This window comes from Aythya ferina (genome assembly GCF_964211825.1).
Source record: "Aythya ferina genome assembly, chromosome: 4".
NCBI classification, from domain to species: Eukaryota; Metazoa; Chordata; class Aves; order Anseriformes; family Anatidae; genus Aythya; species Aythya ferina.
In genome coordinates, this window is record NC_140300.1 from 31,077,103 (window position 1) to 31,102,556 (window position 25,454).

The 25,454-nt window shown below is 40.3% G+C and overlaps 1 protein-coding gene across 1 annotated transcript in view; it reads left to right on the top strand.

The window, feature by feature from the left end:
- The window catches only part of CFAP299 (cilia and flagella associated protein 299), a gene marked incomplete at its 5' end in the record, with an annotated part of 209,645 nt that overhangs the window by 47,566 nt on the left and 136,625 nt on the right, over nucleotides 1–25,454 (top strand). The window lies entirely within an intron of this gene.

Below are 25,454 nucleotides of genomic sequence, written 5' to 3' on the forward strand. Positions count from 1 at the left end.
AGTGATAAACCAGCAGAGAAGTTTGTTTGTTACAAACTAAACCAGGCTTGTTCCCAGTTCTTGACAAGCTAAGTGCCACTCCACCTGCATGTTGTTTGCTCTTAAAAAGGATGCTCCCGACTTTGGTGGGCTCCAGCACTTTTGCATAATTCACAGATATTAACAAAATACTAATCTGTTTTTATCCTGCAAACATTTGGATTGCTCTGGGAAGGAACTAGGCAGTATTTTGCAGAATGTTTTGAAGCTGGCTGACAGAGCCCTGTAAGAGCAAGTTCCCACCACCACGTACACCTGCCTGGAATCCAGCTGCTGCCACTCCCAGGTTCAAGGTTCCTGAAGGCTTGTGTCGTATCTCACAGCCTCATGTCTGTTAGATGCTCCAGGATATCTAAAATGGCACCGTATGCCTCTGTTTAGGTATAATCGCATTACAAACTGAAAAATAAGATACTTGAGTCCAAGACTGTGTGGTCTGCCAGAGCTTTTGTGGTTACCAGAAGTCTGGTGTGCAAAGTATTCAGGAGTTGCAGCAATAGAAATACCTAGGGGAAAGGCGAGTACTTCATATTTTCAGGTGAAATCAGAAATGTAACTAAACACAGAATACACACTTGGAAAACATTTGTTTTCTTCTATGACATACTTTTCAGTATGAAATAATTTCTTAATCTTAGTTTTCATTTGTGGTGCTTTAGCAAGTGTCACCCTTTATTTACTAGGATGGGCTATTGCAGGTTGTGTCTGGGGGTGTTCATCATTAAGATTTTGGACTCTGTAATTAAGCAATGCACAATCAGCTGTGGAGCCCTTACTTTGTGAAGAAACTAAGCCATGCAAAGCTAAGAGGTTTTGTTAGTCAAAACACAAAACTGACTGTCAGCTGAGCAAAATCCAGAATGAGCAGTTTCATTTATTTATGATAAAATTTGATCTCTTTAGTAATCACTTCAGGTACACAAGAGGTATTTAACGTTATAACCATATATGCTAAAGTATGTATGCACAAATGCTCTGATAGAGCTGCTAATAATTTTTTATGAGTTAAAATGGTTCGATAGTAAATTTTAGCTCTCAGCAATTGCAGAGTAAGTCGGATCAGAAGTGTGTATTTCCTGGTGCCAAAGAGTGGGGTGGAAGATATACCACAAAGCAGCTGGCCTGCACTTTATGGTGATGCTATTTGTTAATGATGGTTTCTCAAAAAGAGCAGGAAAAAAGTATCGGGGTTCATCTTGTTGTTGGTTGAACATGTTGATTTATGCAACATGTTCAATAGTGAAGTTTCCATGAAAGTTAGAATCAAACCCTTAAGAGTACTTAAGGTAAATATGAGCAACTTTGGGGAATTGCTAATTATTTTGTTATATATAAATTCTATTCATCTCATGGTATTCAGGAAGACACTGACTACCAGTTTTACATGTACTTGGTTAGTAAGCATCTTGCTACTAGATGGCCCACACTAGGAAGTAAATAGAATTTCCTATGTTAACACTTTTTTGGTAATTCCTTTGGCTGACGTAGGCTGAAATACAGGGAAGCTGATACACATGGCTCCTTCATTTCTCTCTGTAGATAGCTTAGAAAACAGCATAAAATTTCAGTGTTTTTGGGGAAAACGAGCTGACATAATTGGTTTTGTAATGTTCCATGAAATAGTGTTCTGTTATTGTCAGCTATATAATTTCATTTTTAAACGACGAAGTAAAGTTTCTGTGGATGTTAAAATTTGAGAATTTAATCACAACTGGCAAAAAAGCCACCTCTAGTTTGAAGTTTACTTACGCATTACTCATTTACATGAGTAGATGGTAAATTTTTGTGAATTTCTGTCAGGACTTTGGTTCCTTATTCAGCATTGTAACCCTTATCCATTCTGGGCCTTTAAAAATGTTTTGTGCAATATAGTAAAATTCCCTTTTTGGGAGGGTATTTGTTTAAAGTCCCTTTATTTATACTTTTTTGGATGCTGAATGTGGTTCTCAGCTCACATTTGAAGGGATGGGAGGAGAAGAGAGGTGATTGTGTAGCTTGTTCCATGCTGAGTCCCAAAACTGCTTTAGGGATGCTAGATTTCACCGTAACATTGCTTTGAGGCTTCCATGTTATACTTGCTTGGTGTGTAAGCATCCATCTTCAGCACTTCAGAGCCTGGTCCTATTCTCCTTCCTGCCAGGGAGTGACTTGCTTGCTTAACTTGGAGGAAGCATTTCTTGATGTTGTTTGTTTGTTTTGTTTTGTCTTGTTTTTGAGAAGGCTTTCACATGTATGGTGACTGTTGTAGATTGTTTTATGTAGAAAATGTCAAGTAAAAGTAGTGATTAGTGAGCAATTGTAGAAAGATCAAGGATGTTCAGCCAGAATGAGTGAATGTGGTTCAGAAACGATGCTTTTTGGTCAAGGAAGCAAAATAGAAACTGAACCGTGCTCTTCCACACCACAGCTGTGTGCTGCCCAGTCTTCCAGCATGGCATCTCCAGCAGTGCAGTTTCAGATTAGGAAAACAGTTAATTTAGCCTGTGCTTAAATCCAAGTACGTTCCTGGGCTGGGTTTCTGATGGTAGACTCAGGATATAAAATAAATGATTTCTGCCTAGTTTTCACACTTTTTTTTAATATATATATCTCATTACATGAAATTTCGCAATGCGATGCAGAACAAAATTGCTGCAATTTTGCTGTAAGTGTAGTTTGACCAGAATTTGGTCTTCACCATCACTAGAAGTTGTCCCCAAATCATCACCACGTGGCTTGACGTGGTTTAATACAGCTGGCATTGTCTGTTCTGTAAAGACACCTAGTGGAGCTCTTGAGTGTGATGATATCTTGTACACCCCAAGATGCTGTGACGTTTTGCACGTTGGTGCTGAGGTAGCTGGTGGTGCAGCTGAGACCCGTTCCCAGTGCGTCTGTCTGTGCTGCAGTCACCACATGTTGCAGTTGAGGTGTAAAATTTCCTTGTGTTGGTTCTGGCTCCTGCTCCTTGTAAAACTTCACACCAGGAGTGACTTGAGCAGGTTACACAAGCACTTTCCCACCACTCGCTAAATACATGGCAGCCAGCTCTGTCCTGGGAGCACAGCTGATGGGAGAAGTGAGATCACAGCTCAGCCCTGATGCTGCTCATCTGCACATGCCCAGTACCTGTAGTCGTGCAGGAAGCACTAATCAAAAAGTTGCCCCTTGCCAGTACACAGGAAGAAAATAGCTTCTCAGTAATGAGGACAAGTTGTAAGATCTAATGTTCAGTGACTGTATTGATATCAAGAGCCTCTTTTTCGCTTGTACAACTACAAACTGATCCTCTGAAAACCATAGCAAAGGATTAGGAAGGAAAGGAGTCCTCTCCTTGACCAAGGTCTGCATCATCTAGGTGCATTTCAAACTATTCTTCCACTCAAGACATAAAGGCTGTGTGCACACGTATTTCCCAGTCGAGATCTCTATATTTTTGTGCAGCTTTTAAATATTGGAGTGTTTGTTAATCTGTCTTACCTTGCAAGAACAGAAGGATTTTAGGTCAGAAATCCTCTTCCCAGAAACTTTCTGCAGGGCACCCCATGTTCTTTTAAGTGCAATGCACTTCAGAGTAATAGGGATGTAAAAGCAGTACAATGCACTTATTCTGATAGTACTTCTCCCTTGGTGGAACCTCCACTGCATTTGTTCAAGTAAGCAAATCCTCAACCAAGAAAGCTTTCCTCTTTCTCAGAAACTTTTTTATTGAAAACAACCAAATCTGTTTGAGTCAAACGTCCTGAAAAACTGATCTTGAAGGAGAAAACAGCAGGTATACAGCTAATGAAGTTGTTTGTGAAATGTTTATGCTGTTGAAAAGAAGGCACGTAGTAGAAAGTGTTAGGCATAACTAAGCATTCTAACCAGTCCCTACAGCTGTTGTTAATATCCAAATGTATAAAAATATAAGGAACCATTGGAAGATGATCATTCTTTTCTTTCTTTATTTTTTTTTGTTTATTTAGATTTGTAAAGCTTGAGCTTGGGATCCAATGGGACTGTACAGCTGAAGAGATCTCACTTTTAAAATGCATTTTAAATTGTGAAAGGTATAATGCACGTGTCTTTAAAAAAAAATAAAGAGGAGAAAAAGGGGTGGGGGATTATATGCACATGAAATACTATACTGAGACACGAAACTGTCAAAAATGCTTTTTTGTGATGCAGTCCTTTCTGCAGTTTAAGCACACAGAGGGCTGAGTGTGAGAACAAGAGATAGGCTATGGAAAGATTAACTCAGATATTCTCACTCATTGAAATTCATCACCAGGGCAATATAAAATCCGAATTTACACCTACATCATAATTTCTTAGGTGAATTACCAAAACTTTGGAAGGTTCTGCAATTTGCAACGGTTCCATTCTAGTTCTGATTTTAAGGTATTTTGAAAAATGAAGTGAAGTAAACAAACTGTACATTCTACAACTGGCAGATTTTCCTCATTTCTTCCAAAAATATTTAGTACGCTGTAGCTGATCTGCTGATATTAACATCTGCAACAGTACTTCTCTAAGGAATGTAATTAATATTATTCCACATAGAATAAAATGTCCCTCCAATTATTTATGACCTGATGAACTGTTTTCTGAACCAATACTCACACTCAAAGGTCAAGGTTCACCACTTGAATTATGTTAGCAACTCCAGTTGAAATGCAGACTCTTTGTAGTCATGGACTTCTGGCTGCATAGCACATTTTATAAATAAAATAGTTGCAAATCTCAGTGGCCTTAACTAAATGCATTAATGGACAGGGGTTTGCAGCCTAAGTTGTGGTACTGCTTTCCCCCAAAAAAGTCATTATTTCACCATTAAATAAATCTTTTCTTTCTCCTGTCTATACTTTCCAGATTTTCAATAAGTCTTCATATTTACTCCTTAATTTCAACTCTACCTTACTTTAAAATACATAGGAAAAAAGAGTGGTGTGTTTAACAAAACACTTCAGGAAAGCAAATATCAGACTTATTTCAAAAGGTCTTCAAAGGAAAAGCTTAAATGAGTTATTTGGAAAATTCAAAAATCATTCATCTTTTTTTCATAGTTAATAATGTAATGAAAGCCAACAAAATTATTGATTTGATTTTTATTTAATTTTCACAAGACGTTTGGGAAGTACAAACTGCACACTATTGTAAGAACAAGATGTAAGATTTTTCTTTGTCTTCAAATTGCATTTTTCATTTAATTAGTTTTTGTTGGATAGCTTTTCAAATCGAAAAGGAATGAAAGTTTCCAAGATGCGTTTAGATACATGAAACTTCATAGCTCAAACCAACTGTAAAATTACAATCTTATGTCTGTATTTTCACTTGATTATTTTCTGAAGATAAAATTATCTCTTGTTACTCTCATGTCTGGAAGGTTCTGGTAAATATGTTGTGTCCTGTTGCAGATAGTATATAGAACCATTAGTTTTCAGGTATTTGATCAAGTACTTTGCAGGGGATGTTTACAGACTTTTATAAAGCAAAACCAGTTGGTTGTAATCACCAAAACTGGCAAAATTCTGTTAGGTCACAAGGTGGCTTTGGTGATGAGCTAATTCCCCCTGCTCTTGCTGCTGTATGTCTGGATCTTTTGTTAATGCTTCTTCCAAAGAGGTTTCCTTCATCCCCTTGAAGCCAGTGTTGCCCACCCAGCCCATCATGCCCACTGTAGGTAGGTTTCTTTTTTGTTCCAGGTTTGTTTGCACTCTTTAGCTCTGTTATTTAATTCCTTGCTCCCTTTTATAGACTTGTCAGCATACATTCTTGTTGAACACATCTCTCTCTCTGTGAAGGTCTGTGCAGGAATAAGTGTGCGCAGCTTGAACAGCATCCAGTGAAAGGCAAAATCAAGAGACTAAGTGCTGGAACTGAAGCCAGACTGAATGCAAGTCTGTTTGTTGTAGTGGGGGTCCTCACCCTAACTGAAAGCAAGACAACTTTTGTCATCTCCTGTTCCATGTTACATGAAGCAGGAATTTCAGGAGGCCTTGTATGGACATACGGTGGGGCAGAAAGCATGTTTATGCTTTGAGTTTGCTTTGAACCAAATGGCTTTCCATGATGTTACATACCTTCAGGCAGTACACACTTCTCAAGAGTCTCCCAGAAATGCAGTTACCTGAAAGGCTTTGCTGTTTTTATCTAGTCTTGCCTCCCTTAATCTTCTCAAGTATTTGTCATTTACTTGGATTTTAATGCTATAATCACTAAACTGGACTTTGTAGTGGTGTGGTTTTAGAAGCAAAGAAACCATGGTTGTGATAGAAACTGACATTGAACGCTTTTCAGATGGATTTTATTCTTGTGGCTGTGTTTGAATACTAAAGAAAGAGTTTCATCAACACCAATCAACAACATAAGATGCTCTGAGTTCTCTTTCTGCTCGCTAGACAGTGTGTTTCTTACTCCGGGTTTCTGTTAAAATTCCTTATTGCTTCTCCTCAGTAGTGCTCAGCTTGTACTTAGGTTTTACTCGAGAATGTCTCACTTATCATTTGTTTCTTACTGTTTTTTTTTTTTTGTTTGTTTGTTTGTTTGTTTTTGTTTTTGTTTTGTTTTGTTTTTCCCAGATAAAGTACATTGAGCAGCAAGTAATTTTCCATTTTGTATTATGAAAAGGCAGACCCTTCTAGATTTAGAAGGGGTGCACTGAAGTCAGTTGTGCCCATAAGTGGAATGAAGCAAAGAAACAGCTCACAGTAGTAAGTCATAGTTTGATATACAATGCGGATTTGTGCGTGTTGTCTAGTGATACTGAAATTTAAAATGAAAATGCAATACAAATATCCTGTCAAAAATAGGCAATGATTCAGCACACATATATTAAGTATTGTGCTTGAAGGAAAAAAGCCCCAATTTTTCAGTGACTGATTAAATGAGTAATTGCTTTTCAGATAGCATTGTGCTTTTAATTTATTTCAGCCCGTTATCAGCCGGTAATCCAGTAATTATTTATTTGTTAATGCCAAGGTCTAATTCACATATCAGTTGAATGCTTTGAAAAGCTGATTAATCACTGATACAAGTTCCTACTGGTACCTAAAACTGATTTTTTTCCCTAGCCCTTAAAGATAAATATGGGAAGGCATAAATAATTAGGCATAAGTAGTTTCTAACTTCAAATCTTATTTTCAGCTGCTGATTTTCAGGCTTTCTGAGGTAGTAAACCCTTCTTTTAAAAATCCCTGTACAGTGCCAAGGTACCATGAGGGGTTGTTGGTGTAAAACCTACTTGCTACAGAACTCAGTGAGCACAGGAGTTCCATTGTCATAGGAGAAAGTGCTTATGTGCTTTGCAATCAACAATGAGGCTCTAGAATTATGACTGACTCCTTGGTTCCTCGTGTGGTTTTATCACAGTAGAAACCTGTCTTTCCTTTGCAACCAGTCTATTGAGAAAGGTCATAGAAATTAGAAACCAGCAGACAGTCGCTGTGTTTGCATCTGTGTGCCTCTCAGAGCATGAATGTCCCAGATTTTGTCATAAAATTGTACAATTCCCAATACCAGGTTAGGCTTTGAAAGAAAGCCATCTAAGAATACAACACAGCAGAACGTTGCCTGTCTGGGCAATGTTTATTTGTTTGTTTTCCGCTTAAACATTTTAACCTCCTTATGATTCTTGTAAATGCATTCAGGAAGACTGAGGATCTGTAAACAGGAACCAGATGCTACAAACCCTTAACTTCTAACTTGTATTTCCCTTTTAAGAATGCTGCAGGTTTTCTAAATTACGAAGCACTTCTCGCTACCATTTAGCAATTCAGAACTATGGCCCTAGTAAGATGGATGAGGTATGAAGTATTATATTAGAGCAAGATTTGCTTCTTGGCAGAATTTCAGATTCTTGGATTAACCAATTGCCAGGGAGCTTGTCTGGGGATATGTATGGGAGCCGAGTACCATGCTACCTTTCATCAGACATAATAAAACTACTATTTTATGCTTGCAAGCACACATGTAATAGCATGTAAGCTCCTAATAATAGAATTTTAGTTTAATGTTTTTTTATATATTATTATTATTGTTATATATTTAAGATGTTGGGCCAGACCCACAACTGCTGTCATCTGTACAGCTCTAGTGAAGTTAATGAAGTTTTACTGAGCTGCATGACATGTCTATGTATGGCTGTGTATGTGAGCTGGAAATGTGGCTTGTTCTTCTTTGCGTAAGTACAGCTCATGTTCTTCCAGCATGTATGGTTAGGACTGCAAGCATTTTAATGATTCTGAGTTGCAACCTGGGTGTTTCCTCGTAATGAAATAATTATTGTATCTCCAGTTAAGTAAACTCAAGTGCCAAAGGTTAAGGAGTCGATTATCCCAGGATGAAGATATTAACATGTTTGATAGAATACTGCTAATTTATTTAGAAAATTATTCTTATGCTCTGTATCTTCCTTGCAGTTAGCTACTAAAAATCTTTTTCAGTATGTGTGGACATGTTTGCAAAAACTCTTTGTCTATGTTTCCTTTAAAGTGTAGCAACATAATTGTTTTTCATACCTTGTCAATTCTGATAATATATATTTATTTTCTTACCTTTAAATTCATTCTGCCATTGAGTAAACAAATCAGCCTTTCTTTCCCCTGCAAACCTAAATTCTGTGGATAATTCATTGGCTTTTATACCTGAAGTAAGATTTCTGTAGGCTCTGATACAAATATGACTCCTGCTCGTTTGTTAGCTTGGACAGGGTAATTGCTCGTGCAGAGCTCTACTGCAACAATTCCAAGTTGGTCTAACTTCACTATGTTTTACTTGTGATGGGATTTTTATCTCTTGGGAACGTGGCAGAGTTAACCAAAAGATGGGATTCGATAGCTCGGCAGAAGAGAAAATACCTAGTCTAATTTTACTGTAAACACAGTATTTGCTGGGAATTAGAAGAAAACCTTTTCTGTATACTAGCTAAGTCACTCTCATTGGGCAAAAACTTACTCTCTTAAATACATGAACAGAAATATTCTTGTCAGTCAGTTTGTGCCAAAAGCTTTTTCTTTTGTACCTTGGAATTCAGATCTAAACAAAAAGATTAGCAAAAAACCCCAAACCTCAAGCTGCTCTGAATTCCCTTATAATGATAGGTATCCTGCCTAGAAATCCTCTCTCTGGCCATGCAGTGTACAGCATTTGCTTTGGCAGCAGTCTCAAAGCTTTCAGAAATTTCTGGAACATCTTAGGCAGCAGCTGTGAGCCTCAAGTAGAGGTGGTAATTATATCAAGTTGTAGCTCGCAATTTTCAGTTCCTTCTCCATCCACTCCTGCAGCAGAGGTCTTACCACTTTTTCCTCTGTTCTCCTTTTTTCCTTTAATTCTTTAACTGCTAACTGAAAGGCCTCTTGAAAAATCTCTCATTATTCATAGTCCTAAAATGTTAATGTAGCATGGAGTTATTTGTGAACGGGATCAGGATTTAGCCCGCTATCCAACATGAATAAGCTGTTTTGCCATTACGGTGTTACGTCCTTGTGCTGAGGGTGTCCTTGCTTTTCCCCGCTCAGCAGATTGCAAATAGCTGCAATTATTTTCTCTCAAACATCTCAGGCTCATTTGACCCACCCTTAAAGGTGTCCTGATCATTTCTAAAAAACTCTAAATGCTTTTACTTGCTACCACCTGAATGCTGTAACTTATCTATGTCAGAGTGCCCACTGGCCATAGAAGAATTTGGGGCAGGTCAGAATTCATCAAAGAAACCTTTGTCTGTACAAATATCCATGTAGGGAGGCAGTGCTCTGAGGGTGCACCCTTGGTGTTTTGAGGGGATGCCAGCATATATGAGGGCTGTTTCTGTGTTCCAGAAATGGATCCCTCTGCACTGGTGCTGCTCTGCTGCCTTTTGGCAGCCCGAGCTGGTGTCCACATCCTCCTGTCTCAAGACACCAGATTTGGTTGAGGTTCCATGATTAGCACTTGTCTAATTGATGAAGCCATGCCAAGCCTGGATGCTGGCACAGAAATTTGATTGTCCTGTTGTTAAAATGTTGGGCTGGTCCTTGGTTTCCCCCCAAGACTTGAAGGTCTTCTGGAGGTACACTGATCCAGGAAGGCATCCCAGGAGGTAGGTTGGATGCACTGAGCTGCTCTATAACTCTGCATGGGATCAGTGGTGCTGTGCAGCATGGTATAGCTGCCTGCTGGGACGTGGTGGTTTTGTGCTGCAGCCATCACCCCTTGCTGCTCTGGGCATTTGTCCTGCTTAGAGCTCAGTACCAGGCCCCTCAGCACCAGGGCTGCTTCCTGCTGGTGCCTCGGCTCTCTGCTGTTCAGCTTTTCCTGCCACCACTTCTGGCTTGATGCTTTTCAGCACCTTGTTTTCTCGCTATTCACAGTGTTTGAGCATATTTCTGCTCCGCTTCATGGGTCAAAATGTTACTATTTCAGCCTCTAGGCCATTGCACTTTCCATCTGCCTTAGGGCTTGGAATGAAAACATGAAATTCTTTACAATCTGAAAGCCTGTCTTTTCCAAGAGGACAAATGATGTTGGGAGGAAAGGGAAGACTGGAGCGGCTCCAATACTTTTGTGTGTTGTCAGCAGTCTCTCATTTTGCTCATGGACAAAGAGCCATCAAGACCACGGATGCTGGGAAGCAGGGCTCACTGCACCCTTCTCCATAGGTGGCAGAGAGGCTCCAGTGCTGTATGACTGAGTTATTTATTTAGTGCTAAACCAGTAGCAAATATGCAGCATTCTGATCCAAAACAGAAAAGATCAGATTATTTTTTTTTCTATCACTTTGGAAGAGAAACATTTTCCAAATAGCAAATTATTTCAGTGTGATAGGAAAGGACATCTGATATCTTCTGTCCATTTTCTGTAACAAGACAGATTTCTTGCAGTGTTGATGGATTATAGAAATGAAATATAGGGTTAAGTCAAGAGATAACCTAGTAATCTGCACAAAACCCATCCTATATACCCGTTTTGTGGAATAATCAAGATTGACGTGCCTGGTGCTGGTTAGAACAATTTATTGTCTCTATGTTTATTTTGGCTGTGATTTGATTGTGTGGATCTTGGCCTTGAGAAGCTGTGGGGATGAATGGGTTGAGTGCCATTTTGTGAATGGGCTTAGCCACTTAAAAAAAAAAAAAAAAAAAGGCCATTTTTAGAAGAATTTATGTCTTGGGCCATGGGTCTTGATTTTTACATGGTGAATGCTCAGTACTTGTTGAAAATCAGGGTCACTTGAAAAGAGGCAACTTGAGTTAACTTAATCTATAGTCACTGAAGGAAATAAATAACATTATGTTGTCTGTTCTAGCTTTTAATCCAAGCGGGTTGCAGAAAGGTAACTAGACAGGTTGTTTTTAATTGCAGCAGTGTTATTTAGATTTTAAAGTCAGCTCATGTAATGTTATCAGCAACAATTGTTCACAGCTTGCAAGCCTGCTCAGACCAGGCTTTTTATATAAAAACATCTCCTTGTGCACAGTGCTTTCCATTTCCTCAATTGCTGTTATCAGAAACATCGCTGTGCTGGCCCAGAGGGACTTCCTGTAATTGGGTGCTTGAGTCATGGTTGAATTGCGCGAGGCCGAAGCAAAGGTTAGATTATCCAAAGCAAAATATAATGTATTTTGCTTCAGGCATGTAGGCTGCTGATGGACGGTCTCTTAAAGTGGGATTTCTGCTCTCGCTTTCATTTTATTTCCTATTGTTGGTCAGAAATGAATGCTCTTCAGAAGTGCCTCCTCTTTCCTGTGCAGCCTCTGAGGGTATTTGTTCTTAACCTTTGCTTATGGAATAGCTTGGAGCTTTGGACAGAACATGCAAAATGAGCTTATTAATTAACTGTGACAGTTTCTGTAGTAGCTTTTCTTGGAGGTAGTAAGTATCTGCAAGGATCCCCCAAAAAGTTCAGTTTAGAGCTTCATAACAAGGTTACCTAGATCTTTTGTAATACTGCACGCTACTGGAAAAAAAAGAATGGCATATGCTAATGCTTATGAAATAAGGAAATAAAAATAGCAGGTGTATTATAAATGAGCTAAAATCATATACTCCCCTTGCAAATCCCACAGGATTTAAATAAATGGAACTTCTGCACAAGTGAACACAATTCTACCAGTTATTTTAGAAAATTATATGTATGTGATGTCTTGCTTTCAGGCTTTTTTCAGTCTCTTTTTACTAGTATGCTTGCTAAAGCTTTACAAATAATTGAGTATGTCAGTAGGATTCAACGAAGCTATTATAGAGTTCCTTCTGTCCCCCAGATACTTAGGGTTTGCTTGCACTTAATCCACTTTCTGCAGCTTGATATAAAGGTACAATTTCTGTTACTGTTTATTTTCACATCCATAAATTCTGTTTTTTATAAACAGGTGCTTACAGTGAGGTAAGAACTATGTGTTTTCACTGAGTTTCTTTGGTTTGATTAACGTGAGCGTCAGCATTGCAGAATGAAACTCTCTTCTTTTTACTCAAGGGTAGATACTAAGCTGGCTGCTAAGTCCACTCCAAAATGGACATCACCACCCCTTTCAGCTCTGTCAAGATGATTTTGGTTCCAAGGAAACACAGGCCAATTCCTACAAATGCATAATCTTTGAAAATCCCAAGCAAAACATGACGCAAGTCAGTAACATAGGGAAATTTATTTGATTATTGTTTTCATTTTCCTCTATTATCCTGGGGATGTAGCTTGGGAAGGGGGAATAGGGCATATATAAGCACACATGTCATGTGCTGCAGAAGATTATTTAAAACTCTAAGTCCCTGTGCAAAGCCCAAACATGAGGCTCACCACAGGGGCAGTGTGTTCTTCCACCTGAGGGTAGCAAGCACTGCTGATGCTTTTGGGGAAGGAGCCATGCAGGTGGTGCACAGATAACTTTCCTGTGTACTATTTTAGGATTCTAAATCAACATCAGTGTTTGTTTCTTAGTGCTTATGGGATCCATGGTTATGACAGTGTCCTACTAGAGTTTGCAGATGACTTCAAACATTCTGCCAAGGTTTGTTACTGCTTTGGGCATCATGGCGTGAAATCTTGCAGCCACTGTGGATGAGCAGGGCAATGACTTTAACATTAGGTCACAGGGGAGGCAGGTTCTCGGGGACACTGAGAGGGTGAGTTACAGCTACAGAAGATAGCCCAAGTGCTTTAATTTTGTACAAACGCATGCAGGTGATGCCTGGTCTTTTCGCTTAAATCTAAATATTGCACCATGGTAGGAAAAGCCAAAGCATTTTGTACCACAACATGGTGTTGGGAATGAGTCTTTTATATAAAGAGAGTGATAATATATGAGGTCAGGTAGTAAATCTAGCAGATGCTGCTAAAATCTCAGTCTAGAGACTCGAGTTGACCTTTGTTTTCTTTTGCTCAATATGGCAGTAACTGAGGCCAAATCTCAGATGCTCGAAGACTGAAACTTCATAATTTGTTGGCTTAACACAGAAGTTTGGAAGTGAGACGTCTAAATGGCTGTTGGCAGGTGCATTTGTCTGGGAGCAGGTGGGGAATGTTCTGCTGGAGTCAGATTACCATCCTTGTCTGTTTTCTTCTCTCCTGAGCAATTAATTCTCCTGGGATTTTTTTTTTTATCTTGGATGACCTGCAAGCTCTGTCTTTTTCATCAGCTAGCAAGTCCTTAAAAATTATTTTGTTCTACACTGCCCATAATTAAGCTTGTTTATCTGTAAAGAAACACACCTGTGCCTTTCTCCATCCATCTTCAAGTCAGCCTGTTGGGTGTTTTTCAGATGCACAACTGGGTGACTGCTTGGAAACAAGCACACAGTTCTTCAGACCACTTTCCTACTTGGGCATAACCACAGTCTGGCCTCACTCAGCGCTGAAGCAGTTGCATTTCACCCTGTTGCATTGGCAATAATTTTTTGGGGTGGTTAATATCTGCTGTTAAATACCAGCCGTGGAGATGCTGGGGGCACACGGGGGCAGCAGCCAGCCTCCAGCATGGATGGCAAGACTTGAAGCAGCAGAGGTGCGGGGCATGACACATGGAAATGTTGTGTAGCATCTGTTTCCAGAGCATTTGGCCCTAGCCAGTTCTGTTCATTCCTCATGCTGAGAGTTCAGCTAGCTCTGTAAGTTTCCCTGTCAGAAGTGAGGAGGAAAAGGATGGAATCCAGATCTGTTACCGATCTGAACTTTTCATTTGGTTCTTCTTGCTGCAAACATGGTCATACAATATTCCCTTCCCATTCCCACACCTAAAATATATTGTAATTGCAGTTTTGTGGAGGTTTTCTTTGGCAGAATCATCAAAAAAAAAAAAAAAAAAAAAAAAAAACACATTCCATGAAAAAGCACAGAGAAGAGAAAGGGATGGCTCCCTGTTCCCCAGACAATAACCTTCCTACCAACTTTGCTGATAGATTTTAAATCAAATTTATAAATCCCTCAGTGCTGGTGAGGTAGTTACCGTGCGTTGAGGACCTTAGCTGGACTTCAACCAGTGGCTTTGCTGAGTCTAGAAACAGCTTGCTTTCCTTGGCAATTAGGAAGGGAGCAGGAGGGGGGAGCTTACTTGAAAAGGTCAGGATTTGGGGTTTTTCAGTACACAGCAGTGTTTCACTGCCGTGTTTATTTTTTATCCCAAATGTTAGTGGTTTCTTTTTTTCTTAATAGTACCAATAGCAAAATATCAACTCACCAATAAATCAGTGCAACAGTATGTGAAATATTAACCAGCTTTGACAACTTAAATCCTCTCTACCGAAATGGTTATGAAAGCAGGTGGTCTTGGTGAAAGCATCAGCAAGTTCCAGCAAAATAAAGTTGTTCAGAGCAATGGAAGTTGGAATCTGCAAGCAAATAAGGTCCTGCGAAATGTTCACAACACTTAGCTGAAACTCAGCTTAGTCTTGCTAGGAGATATTTGTCGATGTTAAGAAATGTTTACGTGAAGTGTGGGCTAAACCCCGTGTCTTTCTCCCTCTCTCCAGAGGCCTCTTCCTCATGTTCTCCATTGCTAGACTTGAAGGAGTCTCCCATTTGTCAGATTCACAGCCAAACGATTTTATGTAGGTTAAAGTTGAGGCAAAATACTCATAATTCAGAGGTAAGAATTCTTGTAGAAACAACATGTTTATTTAATTAAGCTTGAAGGAAACCAAGCAGCTAAAGGAATAATTATCGGCTAGTAGAAAATAATTCCTCCTTCCCTCTGCCCTGGCACCAGCACTCAGAAAATCATTTGAAAGTTCTGTAGCCAAGCAGAGCTGCCCAACTTCCTGAGTGCCCAGAAAAGCTGACATGCTGCTTGTTTGTGGTTATGCTTCTGCTCTTTTTTTTTTTTTTTTTTTTTTTTTTGCTGTGAAGTTTTCAGGTAGATTCTCAGACTCCACAGACTGTCTCCTCTCTTCCCCCAAAGCCCTCTTAACAGCCTGGTGGGATAGCTGAAGGGGTATGTGTTTGCTGCACACGTGCAAGCTGGCCATTTGCATCTGCTGGTTAGGGCCAGTCTTTTTGAACTGGGTACTTCTTGTACGACCTCAACCTGAGTTCTTCCTCTCTTTCCAGGGCACTGCTGCTTTCTCTGTGACTTTGTGCCCATACTCATCAACCTGCTCAGAAGCACAGCACAGCCATTCTTTAAAAGATGTTCTTTTATTCTCATTTTCTCTTCAGTATACTATATGACAGAGCACTGGTGCACCAGATGTTTTGTTTAGACCTGCCTGTTCAATTCAGAGTAGTAGTGAGTCTTCAACAGTTTTTGTTTTCACCAAATTGGAGAGTCGGGTTGATAATCCTTTGGAACTCCAGGTAGGCTTTTTTTTTTTTTTTTTTTTTCCCCTCCCCATTGAAAGCGGTAACTTGTAAGGTTAGTCTGTAGATCTGCTAGTCTGCTAATCACTGTTTCAGAAGCTAAACATTCAAATACATGTACTGGTGTTTATATGCTGCTCACTGTTGCCACCAGTTCGTGATGTTATTACTGGAGACTTTCAGGTCTATACAGAACAGCTTGCATGCACCGGGCAAAAGCAGTGTGCGTTGGGGAACCTGCTGAAAAGACAGGTTCTGTTGAGATGGAAGCTACTGTTAACGGTCAGTAAACCAAAACAGCTAGGGTCTGGACTTGAGACGACGTTGGCAGTGAAGCAGATCTCCCCAAAAGCAAGAAGAAAGTTTCTCTTGTCATTACGACCTGTACTAGAAAATGTGTAAAGCCCCAGTGCTGCCAGCGGTGCCGCACATAAGCTTTGTTCAGCATCTGAGCTAGTGGGACTGACTCGTGCGTTGTGTTGGAGGGATGCCCTGCTGGGTCGGAGCCTTATTCTTTTCTCACGTAGAAAGCATCTGGGTGCAGATCTGCAGCTGTATTAAATGCTGTGCTTTCAGAAATATCCAAAGTTTTTGTTCTCCTTGGCTGTAAAACCCAGTCTAACCACTGTGTTGTCTTGAATTCTTGGTAACAGTTGTTTGAGCCCCAAAAGCCCTTCACTTGCCCGGCTGTAACCTGAGCGGAGCAATCCCACCTGCCTGCTGACCACATAACAGGGCTCACAGACCTCACAGCCGTCCCAAATGCAGGGGCAAACACAGGTGCATGACTTCTGGCTTCCTTCTCATTTGCATAATAGCAGCCAAGTCATTGAAGTGGAGAGTGGTCAGCCAGCCAAGCACAAAAAAGATAAGAGCACCTCATTGAAGTGTGCTGCCTTAAATCTTTCTGCTTTAGAAGTATACATATTTTTTTTCCCCTCAGCAAAGTTGGACATGGAGAATGGAGCATTCATGAGGTGGAGCAAACAGGTGTGTGCTGGCTCTCTCTGTTCCACCTGAATCTGCTTTTGCTAAGTGTTTGTGTCCGTCAGCTCCAGGCTGTTCGTCCAGCAGCAGCCTCTGTTTGTGCCAGTTACTCTGGGGAAGCTGGAGCAGCTTCTGGTCTGTGTTCATGTCTCCTGACCCCTTTCTCCTTGCTCCCCCATTCTTCTCCTCAGTGACACCTCCTGCCTCAAAGCAGCTGGTTTTAGTTGCTGTAGTTCAGGGGGAGACAGGGAAGGAAGAATGGAAGCAAGGAGGAGAGCTTGGCCTGTGCTGTGTTAAAGCAGTGACTTGTTCTGGGGCCGAATGGCTTCAGCTTGCAAGGCTTTTAACAGGGAAATTCTCATTTAAAGGAGGCATTGGTGGAGGTGCTCTCAGTCACTACAGCAGGCACGGAGAATAGGTTGGGCGAACCAGCATACATCAGAGGAGAGTCACGCCTCATGTCTGGGCACTTCTGACATGGCACAAGCTGGAGAGAGTGCGGGGCCAGGTGCTGAGTGGAAGCAGTTTCTTTTAAAGATTTTTCTTACCCAGAAAACAGAGTTTTCATTCTGTTGTTATAGCAAATGCTGTGTTGTACTGGAAACAGGGATTATCTGACTTGCACCCACACTGTTGCACCTGTTAGTAAAAGGTCAATATGTTCTCATGAAATCAATTATAAAAGCCAACCCTTTCTTGGCAAATGGCTAGCAAATCTTGACTGCTTTGACCCTGATCCATCTGTGTGCTTAGGCAAACTATTTATCCTACGCCCACACGTGTCCCAGGAGCTCCCCTCCTCCGTGGAGGCTCTGCCATCAATGAGGTGAGTGGGAGCCTGAGGGAGCTGGGTGGCTGTCACTGGGCACCATGTGGCTCCTGCTGCGTGGCAGTAGCTTGTTCTGCTCCACTTTCCTCAGCTGGAAACCAAAGCTTTGACCGACAGTGATACAGAAGGAAAAAAGGTGATATAAGAAGTGGATGTTTTTGAGAGCTGGAAGTAAGAGTCTTGTCTAAGAACTGCAACTTTGAGGCTCAGTTTTCACAGTTGAAGGCAATCAAATAATCCATCTTTGTAGGAGAAAGGTTGCAAGCGTGTCGGGGTTTCTTGTGAATCTACATTGTTGGCCTCTTCAGTGAACGATCTCCAGATTTTGATAAGTGTATTTATCATCATAAATAAGTTTCTCCATTACTAATTACATCCCAATGCCAAGATCTTTTGTGTTGCCAAAAATGTAGGCAGATACAGTAAAAATGCTTAACAATTAGAGGTGCTTTATTTTCTTTTTAACAGATTGAAGTCCTTTTGTGACCAAAAGAGGTAAATATTTCAGTGAATGCTTGACATAGCCTGGTCAGATTTTTTTTTTTTGTTTGTTTGATGCCTGAATTGCCTAGTTCTGTCCTAGCTCTCTTTTCCTAGTCACTTGTGAAACAGTAATTTTTTTGAGGTGAGATGTCCCAGAACCACCTCTAGACATATTTTGTTAAACAGAATGTCTGTCTTTCCACAAATGACCCGAAAGCCACAGCACAAGCATGGCGGGTGCAGGTGATTCCCTCAGCCCCGTGTCATTAGTGACCCTCTCAGTAGTCACTGGTGGGTTGGACAGGTTTTCACTGCCACTTTGGCAATGTGACATTAGCCTGGAGGCTGGGCTGTCCGTCTTCTGGAAAATTTTTCTGTCTTAGGGGGAATCGTTGAGTGCTGGGCATCTCCCAGCTGGCTGCTCTACTGCTTCATTCCCAGCCTTGTCTGTAGGGTGGGAAGGTTCACACACACAAGCGCTGGGAGCGTTAAAGGGATATCAGTAGGGTGGTGTGCCAATGACACATCACTGTGCCCAAGGGTTCCCCAGCTCCTGACAAGTCCCTGGGCACTTTCCTGAATGCCTGTAGCCACTCGGCTCCTCTGTGTGCTCTCCAGGCTGTCTCCTCTTTGAAATGGAAGAGGTGGTGAACGTTTTATGGATTTGGCCAGTACTTAGCTACACATCAGGCTGAAAGCTTAGGTGCGGGAATCTTGCTGGACAGTCATCAGCAACTTTGTTGTTAGACTATAAATTATAAATTGATATCCCATGAAGGACTTGACTTGGCCTGGGGATTGCACTATATGTTGCAGAGTTCTTGGAGTCAGTATCTTGACTCTTAATAAATAAATACTTCAGTAAATAGAAGGCTATCAAAACCCTTCTGGTAGCCTGTGTGCATGACATAATGGTATATGTGGACAAGTTCCCTCACCTTTTTCTTATTACAAACATCCATATGTAAGGTTTAACATATAGGACAAGGATTTTTCTTTTAATAGAGGGTGAGCTGTGATAGCTGCATAGGGAAAAATCTCTCAAGTTCCCTCCTTCCTTGTTTGTCATCGGCAGCAGTGCATTCCTGGACCTTAACCAGAGCTGATAAAGGAACTTTTTTTTTTCTTCCAAGCTTGTGACTTGGATAGGTGACAGGGTCACGTTGCTGGTAGCTCAGACCGTTTGAAACATTGGTGCCAGTGTTTTGCCAGGTGTGGGCTCCTTGGCTCAAGCCAAGCCCGTGATAGCTGTGCAGATTGTTCCAGAGAAGTGTGTAAGCAACTCAAATGGTTTTTAAAAATTTGCTTATTTCATGAAGTTATAAATATGTAGTAAGTGTACTTGTTATAGTTTGTTGTTCATTTTATTAAACAATGAAATGTGTGGTATTAAGGTCCTTAGAAAAGTATTTCCTCTATGTCAAATTCTGTAACCATCAATCACAACTTTTACAGCAGATTTTACAAATGATTATATGCCAAAAAATGTCAGATCAGTTGGAAATTTAATATTCTCTTCCCACATAACTTCTTAATCCAACTCCTTGTTGTCAGGAATGGTTCTTTTTTAGCACAGACACATTTTGAAATTGAAGTTTCACAATTAATGAAGTTGTACATATGAATGTCAATGCCGGCATGCCCTGAAACTATTAGATCAAGATGTAGTGTTTGGGAGGCCCGGTGGGAGCTTTGCAGAGGGCTTAGACAGGAGTGGGTTTGGGCTGCAGAGATCTCCAGAAGTGCTGAAGGAACTCTTGGAACCAGAGCCGGTTCTGCCCCTCTATATGCTGCCTTCCCGTGAGGTCGGCATTAACATCCTGCCTTACTGTGCCACAGCCATACTCAAATCTGATGAACACCAAGTGTTGCTGTGGAGGAAGTGTGCTTGATCATATCCTTGCAGGGGAGACCTGCAGATGAGAAGTGGATCAAGCTATTTGATGAAGTTTCCGGTCCTTATGACTGAACAGACATGAATGAATCTCCATTCTGCGTTACCACAGTGTCTTAATGCTTCCCTGTTTATTTGTCGAGCCCTATTCCTCATGCAGGGTCAGATAGCCTTGCTGTGTTGGGCCACTTTAACCTGGAGAAGTAGTTGTGCCTGCTTTCCAGTGTAAAAAGTTGGGACAAGAAAACTGATCCAATGGCCAAGCTTGTGTCACGTATTTGACAGAGCAAGATAATGAACTTCAGTCTTTCCAGTCCCAGCCTTACACCTTGGTCTTTAAGGCATAATCTTGTACTGCAGTCTCTCTCTCCTCTTTCAAGCGTGCATACTTGGTGTAAAGAAAACAAATAGGCATCTGATGTCTTGGAACAGCACTCAAGTAATAGTCCTGCCTCAGGACACAATGCTGTAAGTGCATGGCACAGAGAGGTTGAAACTTCAGAAGTTTCAAAATACAAATTACGTGTCTTGAGATGAGGGAGTAACTTTGGGACTGAGTTCTTACGCCTATCTCCACACTAATCCTGGGGCAGGTGTTTGCAAAACACAGCTGCTTTGCAGAAGTTAGGTGAGAATGTGCATTCCTGTCCAGCTTTCTGCTAAACTGGAACATGCAGCGTACTGTTAAAAGAATAACAGTGTGACTGTTAGATGTTCTTCCCATTATCTCAGTTTGATAAAAAGCATTCTCCAGGTCAACAGGGCTCTCTAAAAGTTAAACTGCATTGTTCTGTTTCCAACTGTGACTCCACAGCACTCTTGGTAAAAGCCCACATGGTAAAAGATGGAATAAAATCAAGTAAACAAAACCCTAGGGAACCATTAAAAAAAAAAAAAAGGGGGGGGGGGGGGGGCAGAACAGGCAGGGGGACATTGTAGCCTGTCAAAATAAGAATTGAGGACCCCGAACTCAGGTTAGGAAGGAGATTTCCTTCTTTCTACTGCACTAATGTGTATCAGTGAGGACCTGAGAAGCGCGCTGCAAGCAAAATGCATCTGAACTGGGAACCTGAGAGGGGCCTGTGGGCTGGTGGGAGGTCCTAGGAGCCCTTGGAAGAGAGGAGCAAGGTGGTGTGACAATGCAAGGGGAAAGTTAGAGCATCATATAAAAGAGTTTGATTTATGGAATGAAAACCAACAACCAACAGTTAATAGGGTTAACATCACTAGGACTTCCTGTATACAAACCAGTTCCTTGAGAAAAGTGTCCTTTTTAATGTCTGCAAAGCTGTAATACTTAATTTCACTATTGCTTTCATTGACAGACAGTATGATCAGGAGTATTAGTCATGGTTAACATTTACTCTTATTTACCTGCAGGTAAAGCAGATCTTTAGAAGGGGAGAAGTTAGAATATAGAAACCATTAGAATATAGAAAAAAATATAGAAATTAGTATTTAATACAAGAACTAATTACGGAACATTTGCAGGTTGGTAACAGTAACAACACATCTGGAGAGACATTGTGTTGTACCTGGATATGATGCTTAATCTTTGTGCCTCTCAGATGACCCTTCGAAATAAGTGAATAGTAACTTTCTCCTGTGCATTAATTTTTCCACCAGCCTGCTGTTTCTGGCTGGCTCCTGGCCCAGCAGGACAGGAGGGCTGTGCAGCGACCAGCACACCAACATCCTGCTCTTCATGTGTGCTGCTACCCCTGAAGTCAGGTAATAATTTCAGACATCTGTCAGGTACACTGGGAGTTCCAGCAGAGTCGTGTTGAGGGGGCTGCAGCTACCATCAGGATACCTCATCAAGAGATAACGCTGCCTTGTAAATAGGGTGTTCCCTCGAAGTCATCCTCTGCAAGTATGCTGAGGCAGGAATTGAGTGGTGGCAGTAATTAGGCAGTGCATGCTAAGCTCATTACCTGTTACAATTACATGTGTGATGCTGCAGAGATGCAGTTTCATGCTGATAATGAAACATTCTCTGGTCTCCTTTGCAAGAGCTGCAGCAGCCTGCAAGTTTCTATGAGAAAGCAAAGGTATCTTTGGCATCTCTTCTTTACTGCTATACGATTTGTAGTCCTCTAGATTTGTGGAGGACCTAATCCAGAGTTTTGAGGGAATAGCTTTTTAATTTATTATTTTATTTTGATACATTTAAACAACAATTTTGGGGTCACTGCAAGTTAGATAACCTCATTAGACAGCAGCGGTGTTAAGGGGGTGCTAGAGAATTCCTTGCCGCTCCTCCCTGCCCAGAGAACTCCCTCATCCAGTCTGGCAGGAAGATGGAACAAGCGTTCACGTGGCCTCTGAATTCCTAACCAGTCACACCCCGGCATTTCGGCCTGTTTATGTGTGGGGGAACTTCTGTGGAGTGGAATGCCTTGATCTTTTCTTTTCTCTTGTACTAGGGTGCTAAAAAGTGCATGCATCTGTGGCAAGGGGACAAAAGTTAATTTTTTTTTTCTTGAAGACTGGCAAGTAACAAGTGCTCATAAAATGTTCCTGTAAAAGCTGCATCGTCCTACTCTTTCCTCACACAAGATCCATGTATGATGGCAACTTAAACTGTTTTTAAACCAGTTCATTTCAAACGAAAGTCCTTGGAGGCTTGCAGTCCTTTATGTATAGATTATTGAAGTCAAACCAGAAGGTTTTTGCTTGTTTATTTTGAAACACCTCACTGTCTGTAGAAGCTTGCAATTCATTGTGGGCATCTCAGGTCAGTTCCTGACTGATTTGTTTGGTATTGAAATGAGCCTGACTTAAGTGAGTCTTAAAAATATTCGTGTGACCTTTTGTACTGTTTGAACTATGCCAGCTTAAAGTCTCCTGTAAGGAAAATGAGTGCGCTTCTCCTGTGTGGGCAGGCCCCAAGAAGAGAGAAGGAACTCCCAGCTGGCACAGAGAGGCAGAGGATACACATCGTAAGGGTTAAAGAAGTGAAAACGAACAAGACTCACAGAAACAACATACACATACAAGCAGGAAATAAAGTGGAAAGTTTACCAACTAGTTGTTTGTTTCTACCTCAGAAAAGATGAATGCTTGTTTAGATGTTGTGGGATCCTTCAAGGTCCTGGAGTTTTAGAATTCAGGCTTTTTAAGTGTTAAGCTCCTCTTTTTCTTTGACGCTCTTCTGTTTTCTAAATTATAAAGGTGTACCCCAGATTATTTCTGCTTTCTTGTGATTCAGATTTAACAGTGATACCTCTGTTATTTATCCAGTAAAATGTGTTTAAAGGCAGGGGATTTCAGAGAGTCTCAGTCCAATGTAGAGAACACACCTCATGTTTGGTTTCTGCACTCGCTGGTCCCACAAACATGTTTGTTTGTTTGTTTTTACTTTTCATCCATTAGGACCTTGTTGTGAGGGTAAAATGATTATTTATTTTTTTTTCTAGAAATATTTTACTAGATATATGTTTTTTATGCATTTCTCAGATATAACTCAAAAATTTTGCTTTTTTTTTTTTTTTTTGGTCCTTCTTTCTCACCTCTTTTTATTAAAATATAAGCACTGCTCTATGTGATCTTGGTTCTGTGCCACTTAAACCACAATCTGTTGCATTCCTAATGTTTTGTTCACCTGTAATGTCAATTATTTTCCTTTTGGACCATAGTAGAACAAAGTTATTTTAGTAAACCTAAGAAAACTTTTTTTTATTATTATTCTTTAACTGAAGTAGAAGCATCTTCCACAGAGGAAGTCGGGAATGTCACTGAGAATAGCGTAGAGAAAATATATTTTTCAGATGATTGCTTTTTCTCATCTTATGTCCTTTGGAGGTTAGACTTTCAGATATAGAACCTGAGTAGTCAACACAGCAAGTAAGGCACAATAATGCCCCTTGGAATTAGTTCAAGGATTGTGAAAAGCTCCCACCTTACACCTGTGATGCACCTGTGAAATTGTAGCTCTGTTTTAACACTCTGTGATTTTTGACATAGGTGAGGCCACCCAGTGATCCATGTTTGAAATTAAGCCGCACTATTTGTGAAAAAGATGGAGGTATCCATTTGTTCTAATGCAGAAGTAACGATGCACTTAGTAACTATGTCTAAAACAAAAAAATAATAATAAATATACATTGTAATGCTCTGAAGGTGGATCAGTGCTTTCTAACGTAACTTAAAGGTAGTATTTTGCTGGCAGTTGAAGGATTAGAGGAATATTTTTATTTATTTTTTAAGGAAAACTGAAGTCTCTAATTGGACAGGTAGATTTAAGTATGTGAAAACACAATCTTTCAGGCACTCAAATACTTCTGGCTTGAAATATGAGTAACAAACTTGAGGCTGTAACAGTTGTTAAACATGGATTTACTATCCATTTAGTATTAAAATCTGCCAGACAAATGAAGTCTGGAAATCTGGAATTCTTAACTGGGCAGGAAAAGAAAAATTTGATACTCCATTTCTTATTCTTCTTTTATATCTAATTAATTGAGGTGTTTTAATCCATATGTTAGCCTTTGATTTGTTTTATCTTTACAGTGCAGCAGATGCACTTCCGTAACAGTTTCAAACTAATGTATTTCTGGATAACAGCTGGTGAGGTGGCCAGAGATTGACCTAATAGCTCTACATCAGAGTTTCGGATCTTAGATACAGGCTTTTCACTCCATTAAAGGACATTACTATGCATGACTATATTAAAAAAAAAAAAAAAAAATACCAAAGGGAGTTTTTCTTTTTTTTTTTTTTTTTTATGGCACTTTCATTTGAAACCTGATAAAGTACACACTTGAAACAAAGATCTTTCCTGATGCTGTATTCCACCTACTTAGATTGATGTTTGCTGCTGCTTTTATTGAAATATTCCTGTCAAGAGAGTGGGGGATGTTCACAATCCTTCCCCTTTCAGGTAGACATGTGCTGAACTCAGAGGCACTGGTGTGCCTTTGGTTGCTTAAAAAGAAAAACTCTGATGATCATTCACTGACTTAAGCATTAGAGGGAAAAAAGTTCCTGCTGAAGCTGCTAGAGTGCAAAATCTCAGTGTCCATTTTCTCCTCATCTGTGCAAAGCATGCTGGAGTGAGTGCAATGACTGCTGTAGGTGCAGAAGGGCTTGGGATTAGGCTAAGAACCTTACAGACAACAATAATCATGGTGTTTTGTCAACAGACAGAAGTGGTACATGTTTTCTGTTTTTAAGTACTGTTTTAGTTGTAGCGTGGTATGTTCCAAAGTTAAGGAGCGATTTTTTTTAGAGTACGCCATCCTTTTTTGTGATTTTTGTTTTGCTAGTTTTTGTGGAGCAAAATAAGTTTTCTTTTATATGTTTTGTACTTAAGGATAGAGAAAGTATGAAGATCCTACTGCACCAGCAACCTAAGTATGTAGTAGTTAATTTGGTTAGTTGCTGGTGGAAGAGTAAAGTATGGAATCTGTTGAAGTTTATATTTGTACACACTGTAAATTTGGTATTCTTATGTAAACATGACCTTGGCCATAATTCTGTAGATACAGCAGAAATAA